General features: G+C 45.2%; 1 protein-coding gene across 3 annotated transcripts in view; it reads right to left on the bottom strand.

Annotated features, from left to right (window-relative positions):
- LOC126354240 (sialin-like) overlaps positions 1-18411 on the bottom strand; it is a 516792-nt gene extending 498381 nt beyond the window's left edge. Inside the window, exons 1-2 of one of the 3 annotated variants that reach the window (XM_050003738.1) lie at positions 18146-18354; positions 9599-9762 (exon numbers count right to left, since the gene is read on the bottom strand). The gene's annotated coding sequence lies outside the window, so the exon portion shown is untranslated. Of the gene's footprint in view, positions 1-9598; positions 9763-18145 lie in introns of all 3 variants that reach the window. The other 2 variants (XM_050003740.1, XM_050003739.1) reach the window with 2 other exon arrangements.
- Positions 18412-18667: the final 256 nt, after the last annotated feature.

Genomic DNA, 18667 nt, shown 5'->3' with positions numbered 1-18667 from the left:
TCATTCTTGCTTGCATTATCAAATACAACGCTAGAACTGCACCCCTGGTGCCTTGACCTTTCCTAAAGCTTAACTGATAGTCATCTAACAGATCCTCAATTTTCTTCTCCATTCTTCTGTAAATTATTTTTGTCAACAACTTGGAAGCATGGGCTACTAAGCTGACCGTTCGATAATTCTCGCACTTGTCGGCTCCTGCTGTATTCGGAATTCTGTGGATGCTCTTTTTATACATTCTACACACCAATTTGATTAGTCATCAGTCGTTTTGTTGCCAGTTCCCCCAATGATTTTAGAAATTCGACGGAATGTTGTCTGTCTCTTCTCCCTTATTTGATCTTAAGTCGTTCCAAGCTCTTTTAAGTTCTGTTTCTGATACTGGATCCCCTATCTTCTCCCTCTCGTCCACTTTTCCTCATAACGTCACCAGACGATTCTTCCCCCTAATAGAGGCCTTCAATGTGCTCTTTCCTCTTACCCGTCTCACCCCTGCGTTTAACAGTGGAATTCCTATTACACTCTTAATGATACCACCCTTGCTTTTAATTTCACCGACTTATATAACAACAAAATTTACAGGAACATAACCACAGCCAAATGTCCACATCACTGATGTATTCTACTGCCATTTCGCTAGGTGCAAGAATTCGAAACGGTCACCAATCAGGACTCTCAATGGGCAAGCTTCAATTTTGTATTTGACGGTTAGTTTAGCAGCTTCATAATCGCTCTTGGGAAAAGCCATTTTGCCCCATCAAATACATATTCCCAAATTAAGCAAGAACGTGGAATGTACCAAAAGATTAAAGAAGGAATGGTTAGGTTTCAAGCAAGAACAAATATTTGTAGAAATGAAGAGGAGAATTTGATAGGGGAGAGTAATAAAATACGCGACAGATGGGCAGAATACTTCGAAAAGTTACTGATAAGTAAGGTCATCCGAAGACCAGTATCAGTTGCAAAGCGATTTAGAAAAGATTGCTGTATGGTGTGTCAGGTGGCAGTTGACGCTAAATAACGAAAAGTGTGAGATGATCCACATGAGTTCCAAAAGAAATCCGTTGGAATTCGATTACTCGATAAATAGTACAATTCTCAAGGCTGTCAATTCAACTAAGTACCTGGGTGTTAAAATTACTAACAACTTCAGTTGGAAGGACCACATAGATAATATTGTCGGGAAGGCGAGCCAAAGGTTGCGTTTCATTGGCAGGACACTTAGAAGATGCAACAAGTCCACTAAAGAGACAGCTTACACTACACTCGTTCGTCCTCTGTTAGAATATTGCTGCGCGGTGTGGGATCCTTACCAGGTGGGATTGACGGAGGACATCGAAAGGGTGCAAAAAAGGGCAGCTCGTTTTGTATTATCACGTTATAGGGGAGAGAGTGTGGCAGATATGATACACGAGTTGGGATGGAAGTCATTACAGCATAGACGTTTTTCGTCGCGGCGAGACCTTTTTACGAAATTTCAGTTACCAACTTTCTCTTCCGAATGCGAAAATATTTTGTTGAGCCCAACCTACATAGGTAGGAATGATCATCAAAATAAAATAAGAGAAATCAGAGCTCGAACAGAAAGGTTTAGGTGTTCGTTTTTCCCGCTCGCTGTTCGGGAGTGGAATAGTAGAGAGATAGTATGATTGTGGTTCGATGAACCCTCTGCCAAGCACTTAAATGTGAATTGCAGAGTAGTCATGTAGATGTAGAACCCAGAACTAGAAGTGTTAGAACAAGAAGAACTGGTGGAAATAACTTATTATGGACCAGAGGTCTTAACACCATAACCCACACTGGAGGAAGTGATACAAGTCATTAAGACCTTAAAAAATAATAGTACACCTGGAGAAGATCAGATCCAGGCGGAACTTCTCAAATATGGTGGGGAAGTATTGTGGAAAGCAATACATAAAGTAATTCTGAACGTCTAGCAGAAGGTGAGCATGCCTATGGAGTGGAAAACGGCTATTATGTGCCTCATACATAAAAAAGAGATAAATTAAACTGCCAGAATTACCGAGGAATATCCCTGCTAAATACTAAATATAAAGTGTTCTCCAACTAAGAGGCTTACTCTCTATGTGGAAGAGAGAATTGGAGACTATCAGAGTGGCCTTATAAGAAATAGGTCAACAACTGACCTAATATTCGCATACTACTTGAAAAATGTTACAAACATCAAATAAACATACATCAGCTTTAAATCGATTTTAAATAAACCTATGATGGTATCTCAAGAGTGACATTGTGGAATGTGATGGAAGACGCAGGAATACCTAAGAAGCTCATTAAACGTACTATGATGACCCTCAGTTAAAGCAACGGTAAAGTAAAAATACGGGGCGAAATCTCCAGAGAAGTGGAAGTAAAGAAGGGACTGAGACAGGGTGACAATATCTCTTCACTGCTTCTCAACCTCTGCCTAGAAAAAGTCATAAGTCAGCTAGAGATAAATAGAGGAGGAACCACTTTTAATCGTTTACTGCAGTACCTGGGCTACGCAGATGATGTGGCATTACTCGCACGAAACACTACTGTGCTGGCTGATGCCTATCAACAACTGGAGAGAGATGCAAGCGAACTTGGCCTGGTGGTCAATGTCGAAGAGACCAAATACATGGCAATGACCAACCAGCGAAACCTACCAGATCTCAGGATAGCCGACAAGGAGCTTGAAAGGGTGAGAGACTTCAAGTACCTCGGATCGACTATCATAGAGACAAAATGCATCAGCAGGTGAAAGCTAGAATAGCAGCAGGCAACAGATGCTACTTTACCACACTACCCATGCTTAGGAGCTCACGTCTAGCACGAAAATCTAAAATTCTCATTTACAAAACAATTATAAGACCAGTTGTTACGTGTGGTGCCGAGACGTGTACCATGACTGCAACTGAGGAAAGGATCCTTAGCGTTTGGAAGAGAAAGGTTCTGCGAAAAATATACGGCTCAATGTACGATCAAGAAGGTGGGCGCATCCGTACGAATGCAGAATTAGAACAACTATCTGAAGAGCCTGACATTGTCACCACCATTAAAATAAGAAGACTGCGATGGGCAGGACACGTAGTAAATAAATGTCGTGTGGCTAGGGCCTCCCGTCGGGTAGACCGTTCGCCGGGTGCAGCTCTTTCGATTTGACGCCACTTCGGCGACCTGCGCGTCGATGGGTATGAAATGATGATGATTAGGACAACACAACACCCAGTCCCTGAAAGAAGAAAATCTCCGACCCAGCCGGGAATCGAACCCGGGCCTTTTTTTTTTTTTAATCTCATTTTGGTCGCTTTTGTTCGTTGCATCTGCTCGGGGCGGACGTTGTAAGACATCCATTTATGTTCGTTGTTGATCGATTATCTCAGTTTTTTTTTATTACAGAGGGCACGTAACCCTCTGACCGAACACGCTGAGCTATCGTGCCGGCATCCCTTAGGATTGACAGTCTGCCACGCTGACCACTCAGCTACCGGGGGCGGACGACACGTGGTCATAATGGAGGAAGACAGAACATGTAAGAAGATTTTTGATGGCAGGGCTGGAGGCAGACGACGGAAGGGACGTCCCAGAAAGAGATGGATGGACAGAACTGAATAAGACATGAAAAAGCTGGGTGTCAGAGGATGGAGACGGAAAGCCATGGACCGGATTGAATGGCAGGATATTGTGATGCAAGCCAAGGCCCTCCAAGGGCTGTAGAGCCTAGCAGTAGTAGTTAGTAGTAGTAGTAGTAGTAGTATGTTACACATTCACTCGCATAAGGAGGCGATAACGAACGTTCCCACTGCTTTACAAGGAAATGAATTGGAAGAACGGGCTGTAATTGAGTCATATCAGTAACTTGTGACTACAGAATTGAAAATCTTTTTCGTGTGTATATATTGGTTGCATTTGCGATACATTATAGGTTTTTAGGTTTTCAAACACGATATGAGGCTCATTTTCTAGTGTTTTTTCGTCCTGATTAAATCTAATTGGATGGAAAAGAAATTTACGGATTAACGTGTCTAAAAGAAATGATCGGTTGTTAGGACACTCAAGCTGAGGGAACGTGGGCTTCAATATGAGCGAAAAAATTTGTTTTTTTTTACGAGGGGGAGTATAATGATTACTAAATATTTTTGAATTTTTTTCATTCAACAAATGTGGAACACTAATGTATAATTTTTTCACATTATCTCCCTGTCGTTCGACAGACTTCCTGCAGCGCGTGGGAAGTCCGGAGATTCCTTTGAAAAAAGAAAAAAAACCATTTCGGTCTTGTGCGCAGCCCCTCGTGCCGCCTACTGTAACTCTTCATCGGAACGACATTTCTTTCCTCCCATCGTCTATTTGTGTGGTCCCGACATCCGGTAATCACTCGCTGTCAACTCTTGCTTCAGATCACCGGAAAAGTTCTTCACAGATGCCAACGTGTCACTCTTTCAGTTCTGGAGTGAGCTGCCGTGGCACCCATATTGCAGATACTTTGCGAAATTTACGCATTTTATGAGTGATGTTATGTGCTAAACCATGACTAATGAGAGAATAAACAATTTCTTCTCACTAGAATGTATAGTTTACTACAATTTGCAATATCTATTTGGTGTTGAAAGAACTTTAAATAAAACAAAGCGTTCAGTGACGATGTATGGCAAATTGATTCCTCTCGAGTTCTGTCAGTCAAAATGACCGCACCTTTCCACAGACATTTTCCAAGAAGGCGGCAACTACTCACAAGGCTACATCCAAGTTATCTTATTCTTTGCAAGTTAAGGTTCTGTTGTGAACATCTGCCGAGTGTGACTTTGCTTTTCCCGATTTTATTTCTCTGTCTGTGGTGCTCAAAAGAGCAAGAAAGAACAAAATTTAACACCAGACCTGGGCAAACATAAAATTCTAGCAGTCACCAGAGACTCCAAGGATGATTTCTCCATAATTCCAAACACAAATCTTCTTAAACACGGGGACTGTGAAGACCATGCACAAAAATTTGGAAATTTGTGGTAAAGTCTTATGGGACCAAACTGCTGAGGTCATCGGTCCCTAAGCTTACACACTACTTAATCTAACTTAAACTAACTTACGCTAAGAACAACACACACACCCATGCCCGAGGGAGGACTCGAACCTCCGACGGGGGGAGCCAGCCGCTACCCCGCATGGCAAGATCATGCAAGTGTGATCAATGACAGACCATACGATAATGTTAAAGTGCCGGAACTGGAGCATTTAAGACATTTGCAACACCAAGGGGGAGCATGGCTGAGGATGCTATCTAACGACATTAATAGAAGAAACGTAAGACGGAAAGTGAATAGCAAGGCCTGATCGCCTTATGTAAGCAAAATAAACAATTTGACATTGTATTATAGACTAGCAACAAGAGGAAGAACATGAGAAGGATTGTCTTGGCACCTTGGTACGCTAAAATTTCTGTAGAACAGAATCTGCCGAGCGGACTGTGCCCGAAAGGGGAGATATTACTCTGCAAGTGGACTAGTGATGCTCCAGCCGTGGAACATAATAACGGATATTTATTGCCTGACCTATAAGGCAAGCAATAAAATCGGCATATAGGAGTCTTGCAGATTCCAAATTGAGTGATAAACGTCTGTCTGGTCGCAAGGTCTTTGTAAGCTGTAAAATTCTGAAAATAGACGGGACTGATGCATAATGTGCTGCAGTGATCGAGTGATTTGCGGGGCGAAAATAGTGTATTATTTTGGCGTCCAGCCAGGGAGTAACATGATAATACACACATCAAGAAAAGTTTTGCATTCCCTCGGTTCCGAGAGATTCGGAACCTGTAGAGAAAATTGGAATAGAGATAAACAAAACCATCATTTCCGCCCTTTTTACTGCTCTTGAAAACCACACTATGCGTGTTGTACTACCATATAGCGAGACCTTCAGTGGTGGTGGTCCAGATTGATGTACACACCGGTGCCTCTAATACCCAGTAACACGTCCTTTTGCATTGATGCATGCCTGTATTCGTCGTGGCATCCATACTGTCCACAACTTGATCAAGGCACTGATGGTCCATTTGTCCCACTCCTCAACGGCGATTTGTAGTATATCCCTCAGAGTGGTTGGTGGGTGACAACGTAGATAAACAGCCATTTTCAATCTATCCCAGGCATGTTTGATAGGGTTCACGTCTGGAGAACATGCTGGCCACTCTAGTCGAGCAATGTCGTTAACCTGTGCGCGATGGATGCGCAAATTGTCGTCCATGAAGGCGAATGCCTCGCCAATACGCTGCCGAAATGGTTGCACTATCGGTCGGAGGATGGCTTTCACGTATTGTACAGCCGTTCGGCACCCTCCTTAACCAGCAGCGGCGTACGTCTGCCCCACTTAACGCTACCCCAAAACATCAGGGAACCTCCACGTTGCTGCCCTCGCTGGACAGTCTGTCTAAGGCGTTCAGCCTGAATGGGCTGCCTCCAAACAAGTCTCCAACGATTGTTTGGTTGAAGACATATGCGACATTCATCGGTGAAGAGAACATGATGCCAATCCTGAGCGGTCCATTTGCATGTTATTGGACCCGTCTGTTTCGCGCTGCATGGTGTCGTGGTTGCAAAGATGGACCTCGCCATAGACGTCGGGAGAGAAGTTGCTCATCACGCAGCCTATTGCGCACAGTTTGAGTCGTAATACGTCGTCCTGTGGCTGCACGAAAAGCATTATTCAACATAGTGGCGCTGCTGTCAGGGTTCCTCCGAGTCATAATCCGTGGGTAGCGGTCATACACTGCAGCAGCAGCCCTTGGGCGGCCTGAGCGAGGCATGCCATCGACAGTTCCTGTCTCTCTGTATCTTCTCCATGTCCGAACAACATCGCTTTGGTTCACTCCAAGACGCCTGGACATTTCCCTTGTTGAGAGCCCTTCCTGGCATAAAGTAACAATGCGGAAGCGATCGAACCGCGGTACTGGCCGTCTAGACATGGTTGAACTACAGACAACACGAACCTTGTACCTCCTTCCTGGTGGAGTGACTGGAACTGATCGGCTGTCGGACCCCCTCCGTCTCATAGGCGCTGCTCATGCAGGGCTGTTTACATCTTTGGGCAGGTTTAGTGACATTTCTGAACAATCAAAGGGACTGTGTCTGTGATACAATATCCAGTCAACGTCTATATTCAGGAGTTCTGAGAACCGGGTTGATGCAAAACTTTTTTTGACATGTGGAGGTTGTCAGCAAATGTCCGAAGTACGAGGTCGTGCTGAAAAGTAATGCCTCCGAATTTTTTATTCCCTTCTCAATATTCGGTGAGCTATTACGTGTTACAAACATTACTCGGTCGACTTTCCCGCTTCGCTGATGGAAGTTGCAACCCTCTGCGGCCAGAGGGCTCCGAATTGTAGCTTGGCGGTGCGTAACGTAACTATGTCGGTGCGTGAGAAACAGCCTGCTGTAATCTCAGAAGCCCTTCGTCGACACATGCATCATCGCCTGCTTCAGCATGACAATACCAGACCACACAGGAGCACTTCGACATCTGCAACAATCCCATTCCTTGCCGTTCCTTGTTTGTCACCAAGAAGTAGTTGTGCGACATAAACGAAAAATGGTTGACGTGTTCCCACGTCTGATGACTACTCAGATTTCGCGCCAGGTGCATAAGAGTGGAGATAGCAGCGTCACTATGAGGCTGCAAATCAGGTTCGGTTTAAATACACGCTGTAACGGTCACCTTTGAGACTGGACGTGGTGAGTTGATGCCAGTCAAGAATTCCTTTAAGGCGACAAACACGCTGTTATCAACACCACACTGAGTTTGAACGAGGTTGTGTAGCAATATTGCCACTAGAAGTTGGATGTTCCTCCTGAGACACTGCAGAAAGACTTGCTAGCAATTAGCTACTGTACAAGATTACTAGTAGTGGTGGTCATGGTGGTCACGCGAGACCATCATGTTCTGCGTATAGTTCTGGTGCATCTTACTGAATCTGCAGGAGCAATATCAGCAGCAGTTGGCACCAAAGCGACGCAACGAACTGCTACAAATCGGTTACTTCGAGGAAAGCTCTGACCAAGACATCCTGCAGCGTGCATTCCACCACCACCATTTGCGACATCGGTAGTATCAAACCAAAGCTCATTGGAGCGCAGGTTGGAGGTCTGTTGTGTTTACTGATGAAAGCTGGTTCCGCCTCGGTGCCATTGATAGCCGTCTGTTGGTTAAAAGGAGGCCAGTTGCGGACGTGCAACCAACCTGTCTGTATCTATATTTGCAGTTATGGTCTGGGGGTGACTTCTTATGACAGCGAGACCACTCTCGTCGTTATCCCACGCAATCTGACTGCAAATTTGTACGTCAATCGGGTGATTGGACTTGTTGACCAGCCGTTCATGAACAGCATTCCACAGGGTGTTTCCAACAGAATAACGCTCGTCCACATATCGCTATGGTAACGCAACGTGCTCTATAGAGTGTCGACATATTGTCTTGGTCTGCTCAGTCACCACATCCGTATGGAATGGAGTGCATATGGGACATCACCTGACGACAACTCGAGCACCATCCACAAACAGTATTAACCGTCCCTGTATTGAACGACCAATTGGAACAGGCATGGAACTCCATTCCCCAAACTGACATCCGACGCTTTCAAAACTCAATGCATGAGCATTTGCATGATTTCATTTAACATTCTGGAGGTTACACCGGTTGTTAATGTACCAGCATTTCGCATTTGCAATGGTTTTTCTAGCGCTTGTGTCTTGAAAGGAGGATATAAGATGAACATCAACAAAAGCAAAACGGGGATAATGGAATGTAGTCGAATTAAGTTGGGTGATGCTGAGGGTATTAGATTTGGAAATGAGACACTTAAAGTAGTAAAGGAGGTTTACTATTTCGGGAGCAAAATAACTGATGATGGTCGAAGTAGAGAGGATATAAAATGTATACTGGCAATGGGAAGGAAAGCGTCTCTGATGAAGAGAAATTTGTTAACATCGAGTATAGATTTAAGTGCCAGGAAGTCGTTTCTGAAAGTATTTGTACGGAGTATAGCCATGTACGGAAGTGAAACACGGATGATAAATAGTTCGGACAAGAAGAGAATAGAAGCTTTCGAAATGTGGTACTACAGAAGAATGCTGAGGATTAGATGGGTAGATCACATAACTAATGAGGAGGTGTTGAATAGGACTGGGGAGAAGAGACGTTTGTGTCACAACTTGACTAGAAGAAGGGATCGGTTGGTAGGACATGTTCTGAGGCATCAAGGGATCACCAACTTAGTATTGGAGGACAGCGTGGAGGGTAAAAATCGTAGATGGAGACCAAGAGGTGAATACACGAAGCAGATTCAGAAGGATGTAGGTTGCAGTAGGTACTGGGAGATGAAGAAGCTTGCACAGAATAGAGTAGCATGGAGAGCTGCATCAAAACAGTCTCAGGACTGAAGACCACAACAACATCTAGCGCTTACATTTGCCTTTGATCTTGCTATGTTAATCCCTTAAATATGTTACCCAGACAAATGTATTCCAGAAATTTCATTGCTCTACATTAAATATTCTTCGGCGTTGCTGTTTCTTTTCCGGCAGTGTATTTTTCACTCAGACGTGCACGATCGTACAGACAAGTTACGCACCTTCAGTCAGGAAATGGGCTTCTTTTCAGCAAGACGACCAGCCACACGCATTGCAAGACGACGTCTGGAATACAGTGGGCGGTCAGCACACCGCTGTGGCTCCGGATCCCCTTGAGGAGGCCGCAGGAAGAGTCGCACCACCAATGGCGCTCCTAGCGGCGACACTGGACACAAGAAGATATCACATATTGTTTTCGGACGAGCTCCAGTTCTAGTACGGTATCACGAGGGGATTCATCTGTGTGTTCAAGTTCTGAGGAGCACGACCGTTGGCAGATTGCATCCGTCACCGTAGCACAGGCTCACCAACTGCTGTGATGCCGGCCGCGGTGGCCGTGCGGCTGTGGCCCTGCAGTCCGGAACCGCGGGACTGCTACGGCCGCAGGTTCGAATCCTGCCTCGGGCATGGATGTGTGTGATGTCCTTAGGTTGGTTAGGTTTAAGTAGTTCTAAGTTCTAGGGGACTTATGACCTAAGATGTTGAGTCCCATAGTGCTCAGAGCCATTTGAACCATTTTTGAACTGCTGTGATGGTATGGGGTACCCTGCGTACACAATACAGCCACATCTGTTGTGCATAGCCTTATTTTGGACGTCTTAATTTTTGAAGCCTTGAACCAGGTGGTTAGATCCCATCTTCAGGCCTCTGCGACATTATATTTCAACAAGTAACGCAAGACTAAAGGTTTCTTGGAATTACTGCAGCGAGTCGCCTTTTGTTTTGTTCTTAAATTATTTTATTGTTAAATTACCGGATTCTAACCGTCTAGCAATTCATCATCAGATGGTACATATTTATTAACTGTCTGCAGCAGTGGGGGAGGACCTGTGTAGCGTGATTAGTATCCGTTGGTTATATGTTGCTGTACACAGTATAGAATGTTTTCTAGGGACATTAATTGTACTGCACTTTACGCACTTAGCCACATGTAACACGATCCACATGGTTTAAAGAACATCAATTATTTACGGATTCTAAGGCATGTGGAGCGTGTGTAGTGCAGTACAATTAACGTCACTGGAAAACATTCTTTATGTTTCCCAGAATACTGTGTACACTAACATCCAACCAACGGATACTACACTACTGCCCATTAAAATTGCTACACCAAGAAGAAATGCAGATGATAAACGGGTATTCAGTGGACAAATATATTATACTAGAACTGACATGTGATTACAAAATGGTTCAAATGGCTCTGAGCACTATGGGACTTAACATCTGAGGTCATCAGTCCCGTAGAACTTAGAACTACTTAAACCATACTAACCGAATGACGTCACACACATCCATGCCCAAGGCGGGATTCAAACCTGCGACCGTAGCGGTCACGCGGTTCCAGACTGAAGCGCCCAGAACCGCTCGGCCACACCGGCCGGCACCTGTGATTACATTTTCACGCAATTTGGGTGCATAGTTCCTGCGAAATCAGTACCCAGAACAACCATCTCTGGCCGTAATACCGACCTTGATACGCCTGGGCATTGAGTCAAACAGAGTTTGGATGGCGTGCACAGGTACAGCTGCCATGCAGCTTCAACAAGATACCACAGTTCATCAAGAATAGTGAGTGGCGTATTGTAACGAGACAGTTGCTCGGCCACCATTGACCAGACGTATTCAATTGGTGGGAGATCTGGCCGGCCAGAGTGGCCGTGCGGTTCTAGGCGCAACAGTCTGGAGCCGTACGGCCGCTACGGTCGCAGGTTCGAATCCTGCCTCGGGCATGGATGTGTGTGATGTCCTTAGGTTACTTACGTTTAATTAGTTCGACGTTCTAGGCGACTGCTGACCTCAGAAGTTGAGTCGCATAGTGCTCAGAGCCATTTGAACCTTTTTTTGGGAGGTCTGGACAATGTGCTGGCCAGGGCAGCAGTTGAACATTTTCTGTATCCAGAAAGGTCCGTACAGGACTGCAACATTCAGTCGTGCATTATCCTGCTGAAATGTAGGGTTTCGTAGGGATCGAATGTAGGGTAGAGCCACGGGTGGTAACACATCTGAAATGTAGCGTCCACTGTTCAAAGTGCCGTCAATGCCAACAAGAGGTGACCGAGACGTGTAACCAGTGGCACCCCATACCACCACGCCGGGTGATACGCCAGTATGGCGATGACGAATAGACGCTTCCAATGTGCGTTCACCGCGATGTCGCCAAACACGGATGCGACCATCCTGATGCTGTAAACAGAACCTGGATTCATCCGAAAAAATGACGTTTTGCCATTCGTGCACCCAGGTTCGTCATTGAGTACGCCATCGCAGGCGCTCCTGTCTGTGCTGCAGAGTCAAGGGTAACCGCAGCCATGGTCTGATAGTCCATGCTGCTGCAAACGTCGTCGAACTGTTCGTGCAGATGGTTGTTGTCTTGCAAACGTCCCCATCTGTTGACTCATGGATCGAGAAGTGGCTGCACGGTCCGTTGCAGCCATGCGGATAAGATGTCTGTCATCTCGACTGCTAGTGATACGAGGCCGTTGGGATCCAGCACGGCGTTCCGTATTACCCTCCTGAACCCGTCGATTCCATGTTCTGCTAACAGTCATTGGATCTCGACTAACGCGATACGATAAACCGCAGTCGGAAACGTGATGGTACGCATTTCTCCTCCTTACACGAGGCATCACAACAACGTTTCACCAGGCAATGCCGGTCAACTGCCGTTTGTGTATGAGAAATCGGTTCGAAACTTTCCTCATGTCAGCACGTTGTAGGTGTCGCCACCGGCGCCAACTTTGTGTGAATCCTTGTGTGAATGCTCTGAAAAGCTAATCATTTGCTTATCACAGCATCTTCTTACTGTCGGTTAAATTTCGAGTCTGTAGCACGTCATCTTCGTGGTGTAGTAATTTTAATGGCCAGTAATGTATATACTAATCTTTCTACACGACTGCTCATACAAACTACTGTAGACAATTAATAAATATGTACCATCTGATGATGAATTGCTAGAAGGTTCGAAACCGGTAACGGAATAATAAAAATAATTGAAGAACAAAACAAAAGGCAACTATTTGCAATAATTTTAAGAAACTTTTATTTATCACAGTCGCAGTGGTCCTCGTGTTGTCCGCGCTTGTCTGACTAACCTAGATACAGAATTTGAGGTGAGTAAGAAAATTAATAAGACTGACAACACCACGAGCGATCTGGAAAGGCAGTGTTGTTCCTGTGTAGTCCGATATGTTCATCCCTTCCAGCTGTTCAGTCTGTGTTTTAGGTCCATACGGCTATCAAGTGATTTTTGAAAGCTCAGTCACTGAACATTTGCTTTCGCCATGTGTTACGAAAATGGAACAGCGAAATTTAGATCAACGTTATATCATCAAGTTCTGTTTTAAACTTGGGCAATCCGTCAGCGTGACCTTTAAAAACTTGAAACAGGCCTATAGAGAACATCTTTTACCAAGAGGACTAGTTTTTCGCTGGCACAAATAATTTTTGGAAGGCCGAGAGCACATTGAAGGTAAACCTCGCTCAGGCTGACCTTCAACTTCAAAAACCGACGGAAACGTCGAAGTGCACCTGCTCTTGTGATACCAGACCTCCACAACAAAGTATCAAGCAAGTGTTCTAGAAAGATGTACTCGAAAGGCTGAGGCAAAGGTTGAATCGAATGGGAATGGAAATTGCAGACAAGTGGATGCGTCATGACAAAGCCTCATGTTACACGGCCACTTCTATCACGGGAGTTTTGACCTCAAAGGGCACTGCTGTTATTGCACAGCCCTCTTATTCACCTGATCTGAGTCCTTGTTACATTTTTCTTTTCCTGAAATCTAAAGATGTCTTTGAGGTCCCTGGACTAGCAGGACAGACGGGATGAGGTTATATTTGTGGAAAGGCGCCAAAATAAGTTGCTATCAATTACACTGAACATATAAATTTTACTAGTTAAAACACACATAACATAAGCAAGAATTAAAAACTCTCAAAGTTTTAACGAAAGAGCTCCTTTGATTTGATTTAAATCGGCTGAAAGCCACACACCACGTCAAAACAACTTTACGGTTTAAGGCCTAGGAAGAAGAGCTTTCAATTTGAAAAGGCTGAGGGCCTTAGCTTAAAACGTTTCATGGAAACTCGGCTGAAGGCCTTACACCCCCCACCCCCCCCACCCCCCCAAAATAAAACAATGTTATGACTTAAGGGCAAGAACAAAATTTTTAATTTTCAGTTTAAGAGAGGTTAAAACTCGGGTGAAGGCCACACACCATGGAGAAAACAATTTCACGGTTTAAAGCCTAAAAAAAACTTACAATTTAAATAAGCTAAAACTCGGCTGAAGGCCACACAGAGTAGTTAAGACTAAAAGGAGAGCACTATGTAAAACACAAGGAACGGCGCTCAGAAGGTTCCAAAGGTCGGCTTGGGAAGTAACACTAACGCACGTTTAGGTGAGACAGGCAGCCAGACAGACAACTTCTTAATCGGAATGCAACACAACCAAGGGACGGTTCACGACCTACCGAACACCAATTTCCAACGGTCAGATCCAACTGCACAGATAATGGAAATACCGGCCGATGAAGAATAAACCGAGATACCAATGAGTTCAACTGGGCCTCACCAAGATCAAGGCATCAAACATCACCCAAGACGAGTTTAAAAGAATCCGAACAACTGTCAAGTCACTACCGGACACAGCAGATTCTAGGCAAGAAAACACACAACTTGTTTGATATCACACGTGCTATGAGCTGAGAAAACAACAATCCACAAATAACGAAGAAATCGTAACAGTCGAGTTTGAATAACAGGTAACTAATTACTCAACTTGCGGATCCTGCTTCGGAAGAAAGCGAAAAATCGCTCGCGCAGCTAGCGCCTCCAGATGAAACAGCGCTCGCCCGAGCCAAAAGCCCCAGGCGGGCTTCGCGCTGTGGAGACTGCGTCGCTGCTCGGTTCCAACAAACCAACAAGATCCAACTACATCACAACTCGGAAAATGGTGTTCGTCCTGAGGATCCAAACGTCGTGGACTGAGACGACCGGCCGAGCAAAAGACGAACGGCAGCCCACCTTCGCCGACAGCGGTCCCGGCGAATACCAACACCATGCGGACCCGATTGTTGCTGGCTGCCAACCGCGAACTCTTCCCCGGCTGACACTGGCGTCAGTGCTCAGCAGACCACGTGTCGTCATGCGACGACCAGCCGATCGACCGACCAACGGCTTTCCGTCTGCGTCGGCCTCGGTCAAGGCGCGTACTCGCACTGTGTGCCTTCCGACTGACTGCTGGCTCACTGCTCCGTGCCCGACTGCGCTCCTGGTCCGTCTCCTACTGAACTGACTTCCTTCGGACAGACTACGTCCCTGAGACACTGGTTCGGACCCAGCCATGCAGAGGGAACAGAAACGACATCGCTGCACAGGAAGGAACCACCCAAAATACACGTCGTCGATGAGGCGAGCGACCGAACGACCAACTAACTGCCGTTCCCGCTGGTACTGGCTGTGCGGACCTCACTGGGGCTCCGTCCCCGACTGCACTGCTGGTGCGTCCCGACCACCGTCCTGGTCCTTCTCCAACTGACCGCCAGACACACGACGACCCGGAAGTACACTACTGGCCATTAAAATTGCTACACCACGAAGATGACGTGCTACACACGCGAAATTTAAACGACAGGAAGAACATGCTTTGATATGTATATGATTAGCTTTTCAGGGTATTCATACAAGGTTAGCGCTGGTGGCAACACCTACAACGTGCTGACACGAGGAAAGTTTCCAACCGATTTCTCATACACAAACAGCAGTTGACCGGCGTTGCCTGGTGAAACGTTGTTGTGATGACTCGTGTAAGGAGAAGAAGTGCGTACCATCACGTTTCCGACTTTGATAGAGGTCTGATTGTAGCCTATCGCGATTGCGGTTTATCGTATCGCGACATTGCTGCTCGCGTTGGTCGAGATCCAATGACTGTTAGCAGAATATGGAATCGCTCGGTGCAGGAGGGTAATATGAAACGCCGTGTTGGATCCCAACGGCCTCGTATCACTAGCAGTCAAGATGACAGGCATCTAACCCGCATGGCTGTAACGGATCGTGCATCCACGTCTCTATCGCTGAGTCAACAGGTGGGGACGTTTGCAAGACAACAACCATCTGCACGAACAGTTCGACGACGTTTGCAGCAGCATGCACTATCAGCTCAAAGACCACGGTTGCGGTTACCGTTGACGCTGCATCACAGATAGGAGCTCCTACGATGGTGTACTCAACGCCGATCCTGCGTGCACGAATGGCAAAACGTCATTTTTTCGGATGAATCCAGGTTCTGTTTACAGCATCGTGATGGTCGCATCCGTGTTTGGCATCATCGCGGTGAACGCACATTCGAAGCGTGTATTCGTCATCGTCATACTGGTGTAGCACCCGGCGTGATGGTATGGGGTGCCACTGGTTACACGTCTTGGTCACCTTTTGTTCGCACTGACGGCAGTTTGAATAGTGGACGTTACATTTCACATGTTTTACGACCCCTGGCTCTACCCTTCATTCGATCCCTGCGAAACCCTACATTTCAGCAGGATGATGCATGACCGCATGTTGCAGGTCCTGTACGGGCGTTTCTGGATACAGAAAATATTCGACTGTTGCCCTGGCCAGCACATTCTCCATTTCTCTCACCAATTGAAAACGTCTGGTCAATGGTGGCCGAGCAAGTGGCTCGTCACAATACGCCAGTCACTACTCTTGATGAACTGTGGTATCGTGTTGAAGCTGCATGGACAGCTGTACCTGTACATGCCATCCAAGTTCTGTTTGAATCAATGCCCGGGTGTATGAAGCCTGTTATTACCGGCAGAGGTGGTTGTTCTGGGTACTTTTTTTTCAGGATCCATGTACCCAAATTGCGTGAAAATATAATCTCATGTCCGTTCTAGTTTAATATATTTGTGCAATGAATACCCGTTTATCATCTGCATTTCTTCTTGGTGTACCAATTTTAATGGCCAGTAGTAATTATAAGTACACGGTAGGGTCGTCATAATTTATAACGCTAGCCATATATATAGTGGTCATACTGCCACACTTGCTTTTTAATACATGGCGATCGACAGCCGTAACAGTTACAAAAAAGGAAGTACCTGTTACACGGCTGGTGGCTGATACACTTTGAAATAAGTAACAGTTTTTATTTATATGAAGATCTCCTAGTTTTCAGTGAAGGAACTTTTGTGATATTGACTTAGCCTTTTTATGTTTTGACATAACAGACAGCCTGTCTCCATGTTTGACTATGTCAAATAACAACGTAAATACGCTAGCACAGGGAAAGTTTCATTTACGTTTGTTAGCGATCCTAACGTTTTACCCCCTTTAGTTCGAAAACCGCAACAAATAACCTTAGCAGAGACATAGATTTATGAGTCACTAAAACAAATCTTCGTAACATTATTCTCATTCGGATCCTCGTAGAACGACTAGTAAACCGTAACGACTTTTTTGGTTGTTGCCATAATGAAACACCTACTGTAACTGCACTTAATGCTTCTTGATATGCGGACTGGATTTAAAGGTATTCATTCCAAGTTAGCAGGTTGTCTTCGTTAAGAACTTCCCAAGGTTTCACTCGCTCTTATCTCGCTTGCACCGAACGTTTTCGCCTAACACATTCTTCCCCTTTGCATGCAGACTGGTCTTCAATGATTCAATTACAGTAACTATGACAACGTGAGCTTATTTGTTGCTCTTGAACAACAGAGCTATGCTTCACAAACTGAGGCAGACTTTAACAGTTAGTGCGTAGCACTATGTAACGTCGTTATTAGTTCTATACGAACGTTCAAAACTACGAGCGTACCACTATGCAGAATGTGTGTCTAATTGCAGGACGTTCTTAGAAATAAACTGTTTAACTTTTCTTTCACATTTTAATAAGTGTACAACGGTATACCACAATCACTAATAAGGAAACGAGGTGAGGCAAATTTGCATTTGCCGGCCGGAGTGGCCGTGCGGTTCTAGGCGCTACAGTCTGGAGCCGAGCGACCACTCCCGTCGCAAGTTCGAATCCATCCTCGGACATGGATGTGTTTGATGTCCTTAGGTTAGTTAGGTTTAATTAGTTCTAAGTTTTAGGCCACTGATGACCTTAGAAGTTAAGTCGCATAGTGCTCAGAGCCATTTGAGCCAAAATTTGCATTTAAATCATTTCTCTGTGTTTTCCAACTATATATCGAAAGCAATGAAGCATAAATCGATCAACACGTATGTTGCAGGCTTTGTTATAATCATTATATGTCTATGTGGATTTCATAGTTCCTCCAAAAAAGGAAACTGTGGTTTTCATTTTATGTGGCGTCTGTCTTTACGACTAAATATGTCGCAATGATTGACATCATATAAGTTCTAGTTATCACATAATTACAGCGCCTAGCTTGTATATAAATTTATATCACACAATATAAACTAATATATAGGATTTGTATTGGATTTCGCAGCACACGAAAAATATGCAGGCCCTACTCACAAATCATTCAATAAGAATATTATATTTAATATACTCAAAATTTAATCTGTGTGGAGGTTCTTACCACAATATTCTTCTTTTGTCTGCTACACTACGTATCACTGTCATGAAGTTTCCCATGCAGTGTTCGCAGAAAATCACGCACAACCACCAAATAAGCATATTTTAGTTGCATAAAGACGGAAGTACTCTGAGAACGGAAACATGCTCAGATCTTTTCTCCTGCATGAAAGCGCACTCAGACGCCTCTGACTTCGGGTCGCGCGTCTTTCACGGACGACGAGAAACAGCAGCAGCAGCAGCCAAGCCCGACGCGGAACGCTATTGGTTCAGCAAGCAGGCGGGAGCTGGCAGAGGACGTCAACGGCCGAGAGTGCACTGCGGATGACATAACACACGTACCCTGTTCTCTGACGTAGCTTGCACTACACGCCGGTTGCAGCTGCTTGTCACACTACATAAATGTATCCTTACCTCGTCTTACCAGACGCTTGAGAAATCGCTTCTGTCCATTGCCTGACAAGAATTTAAGAAATATCCCGAATGCCCTTCGTTGTGAAGTTACTTTTCCTTTGTTTTTGCCAGC

Source organism: Schistocerca gregaria, chromosome 3 (assembly GCF_023897955.1).
Source record: "Schistocerca gregaria isolate iqSchGreg1 chromosome 3, iqSchGreg1.2, whole genome shotgun sequence".
Classification (NCBI taxonomy): Eukaryota; Metazoa; Arthropoda; class Insecta; order Orthoptera; family Acrididae; genus Schistocerca; species Schistocerca gregaria.
Note: the sequence above shows the minus strand (reverse complement) of the source record. Positions and strands in the feature narration are given on the sequence as shown.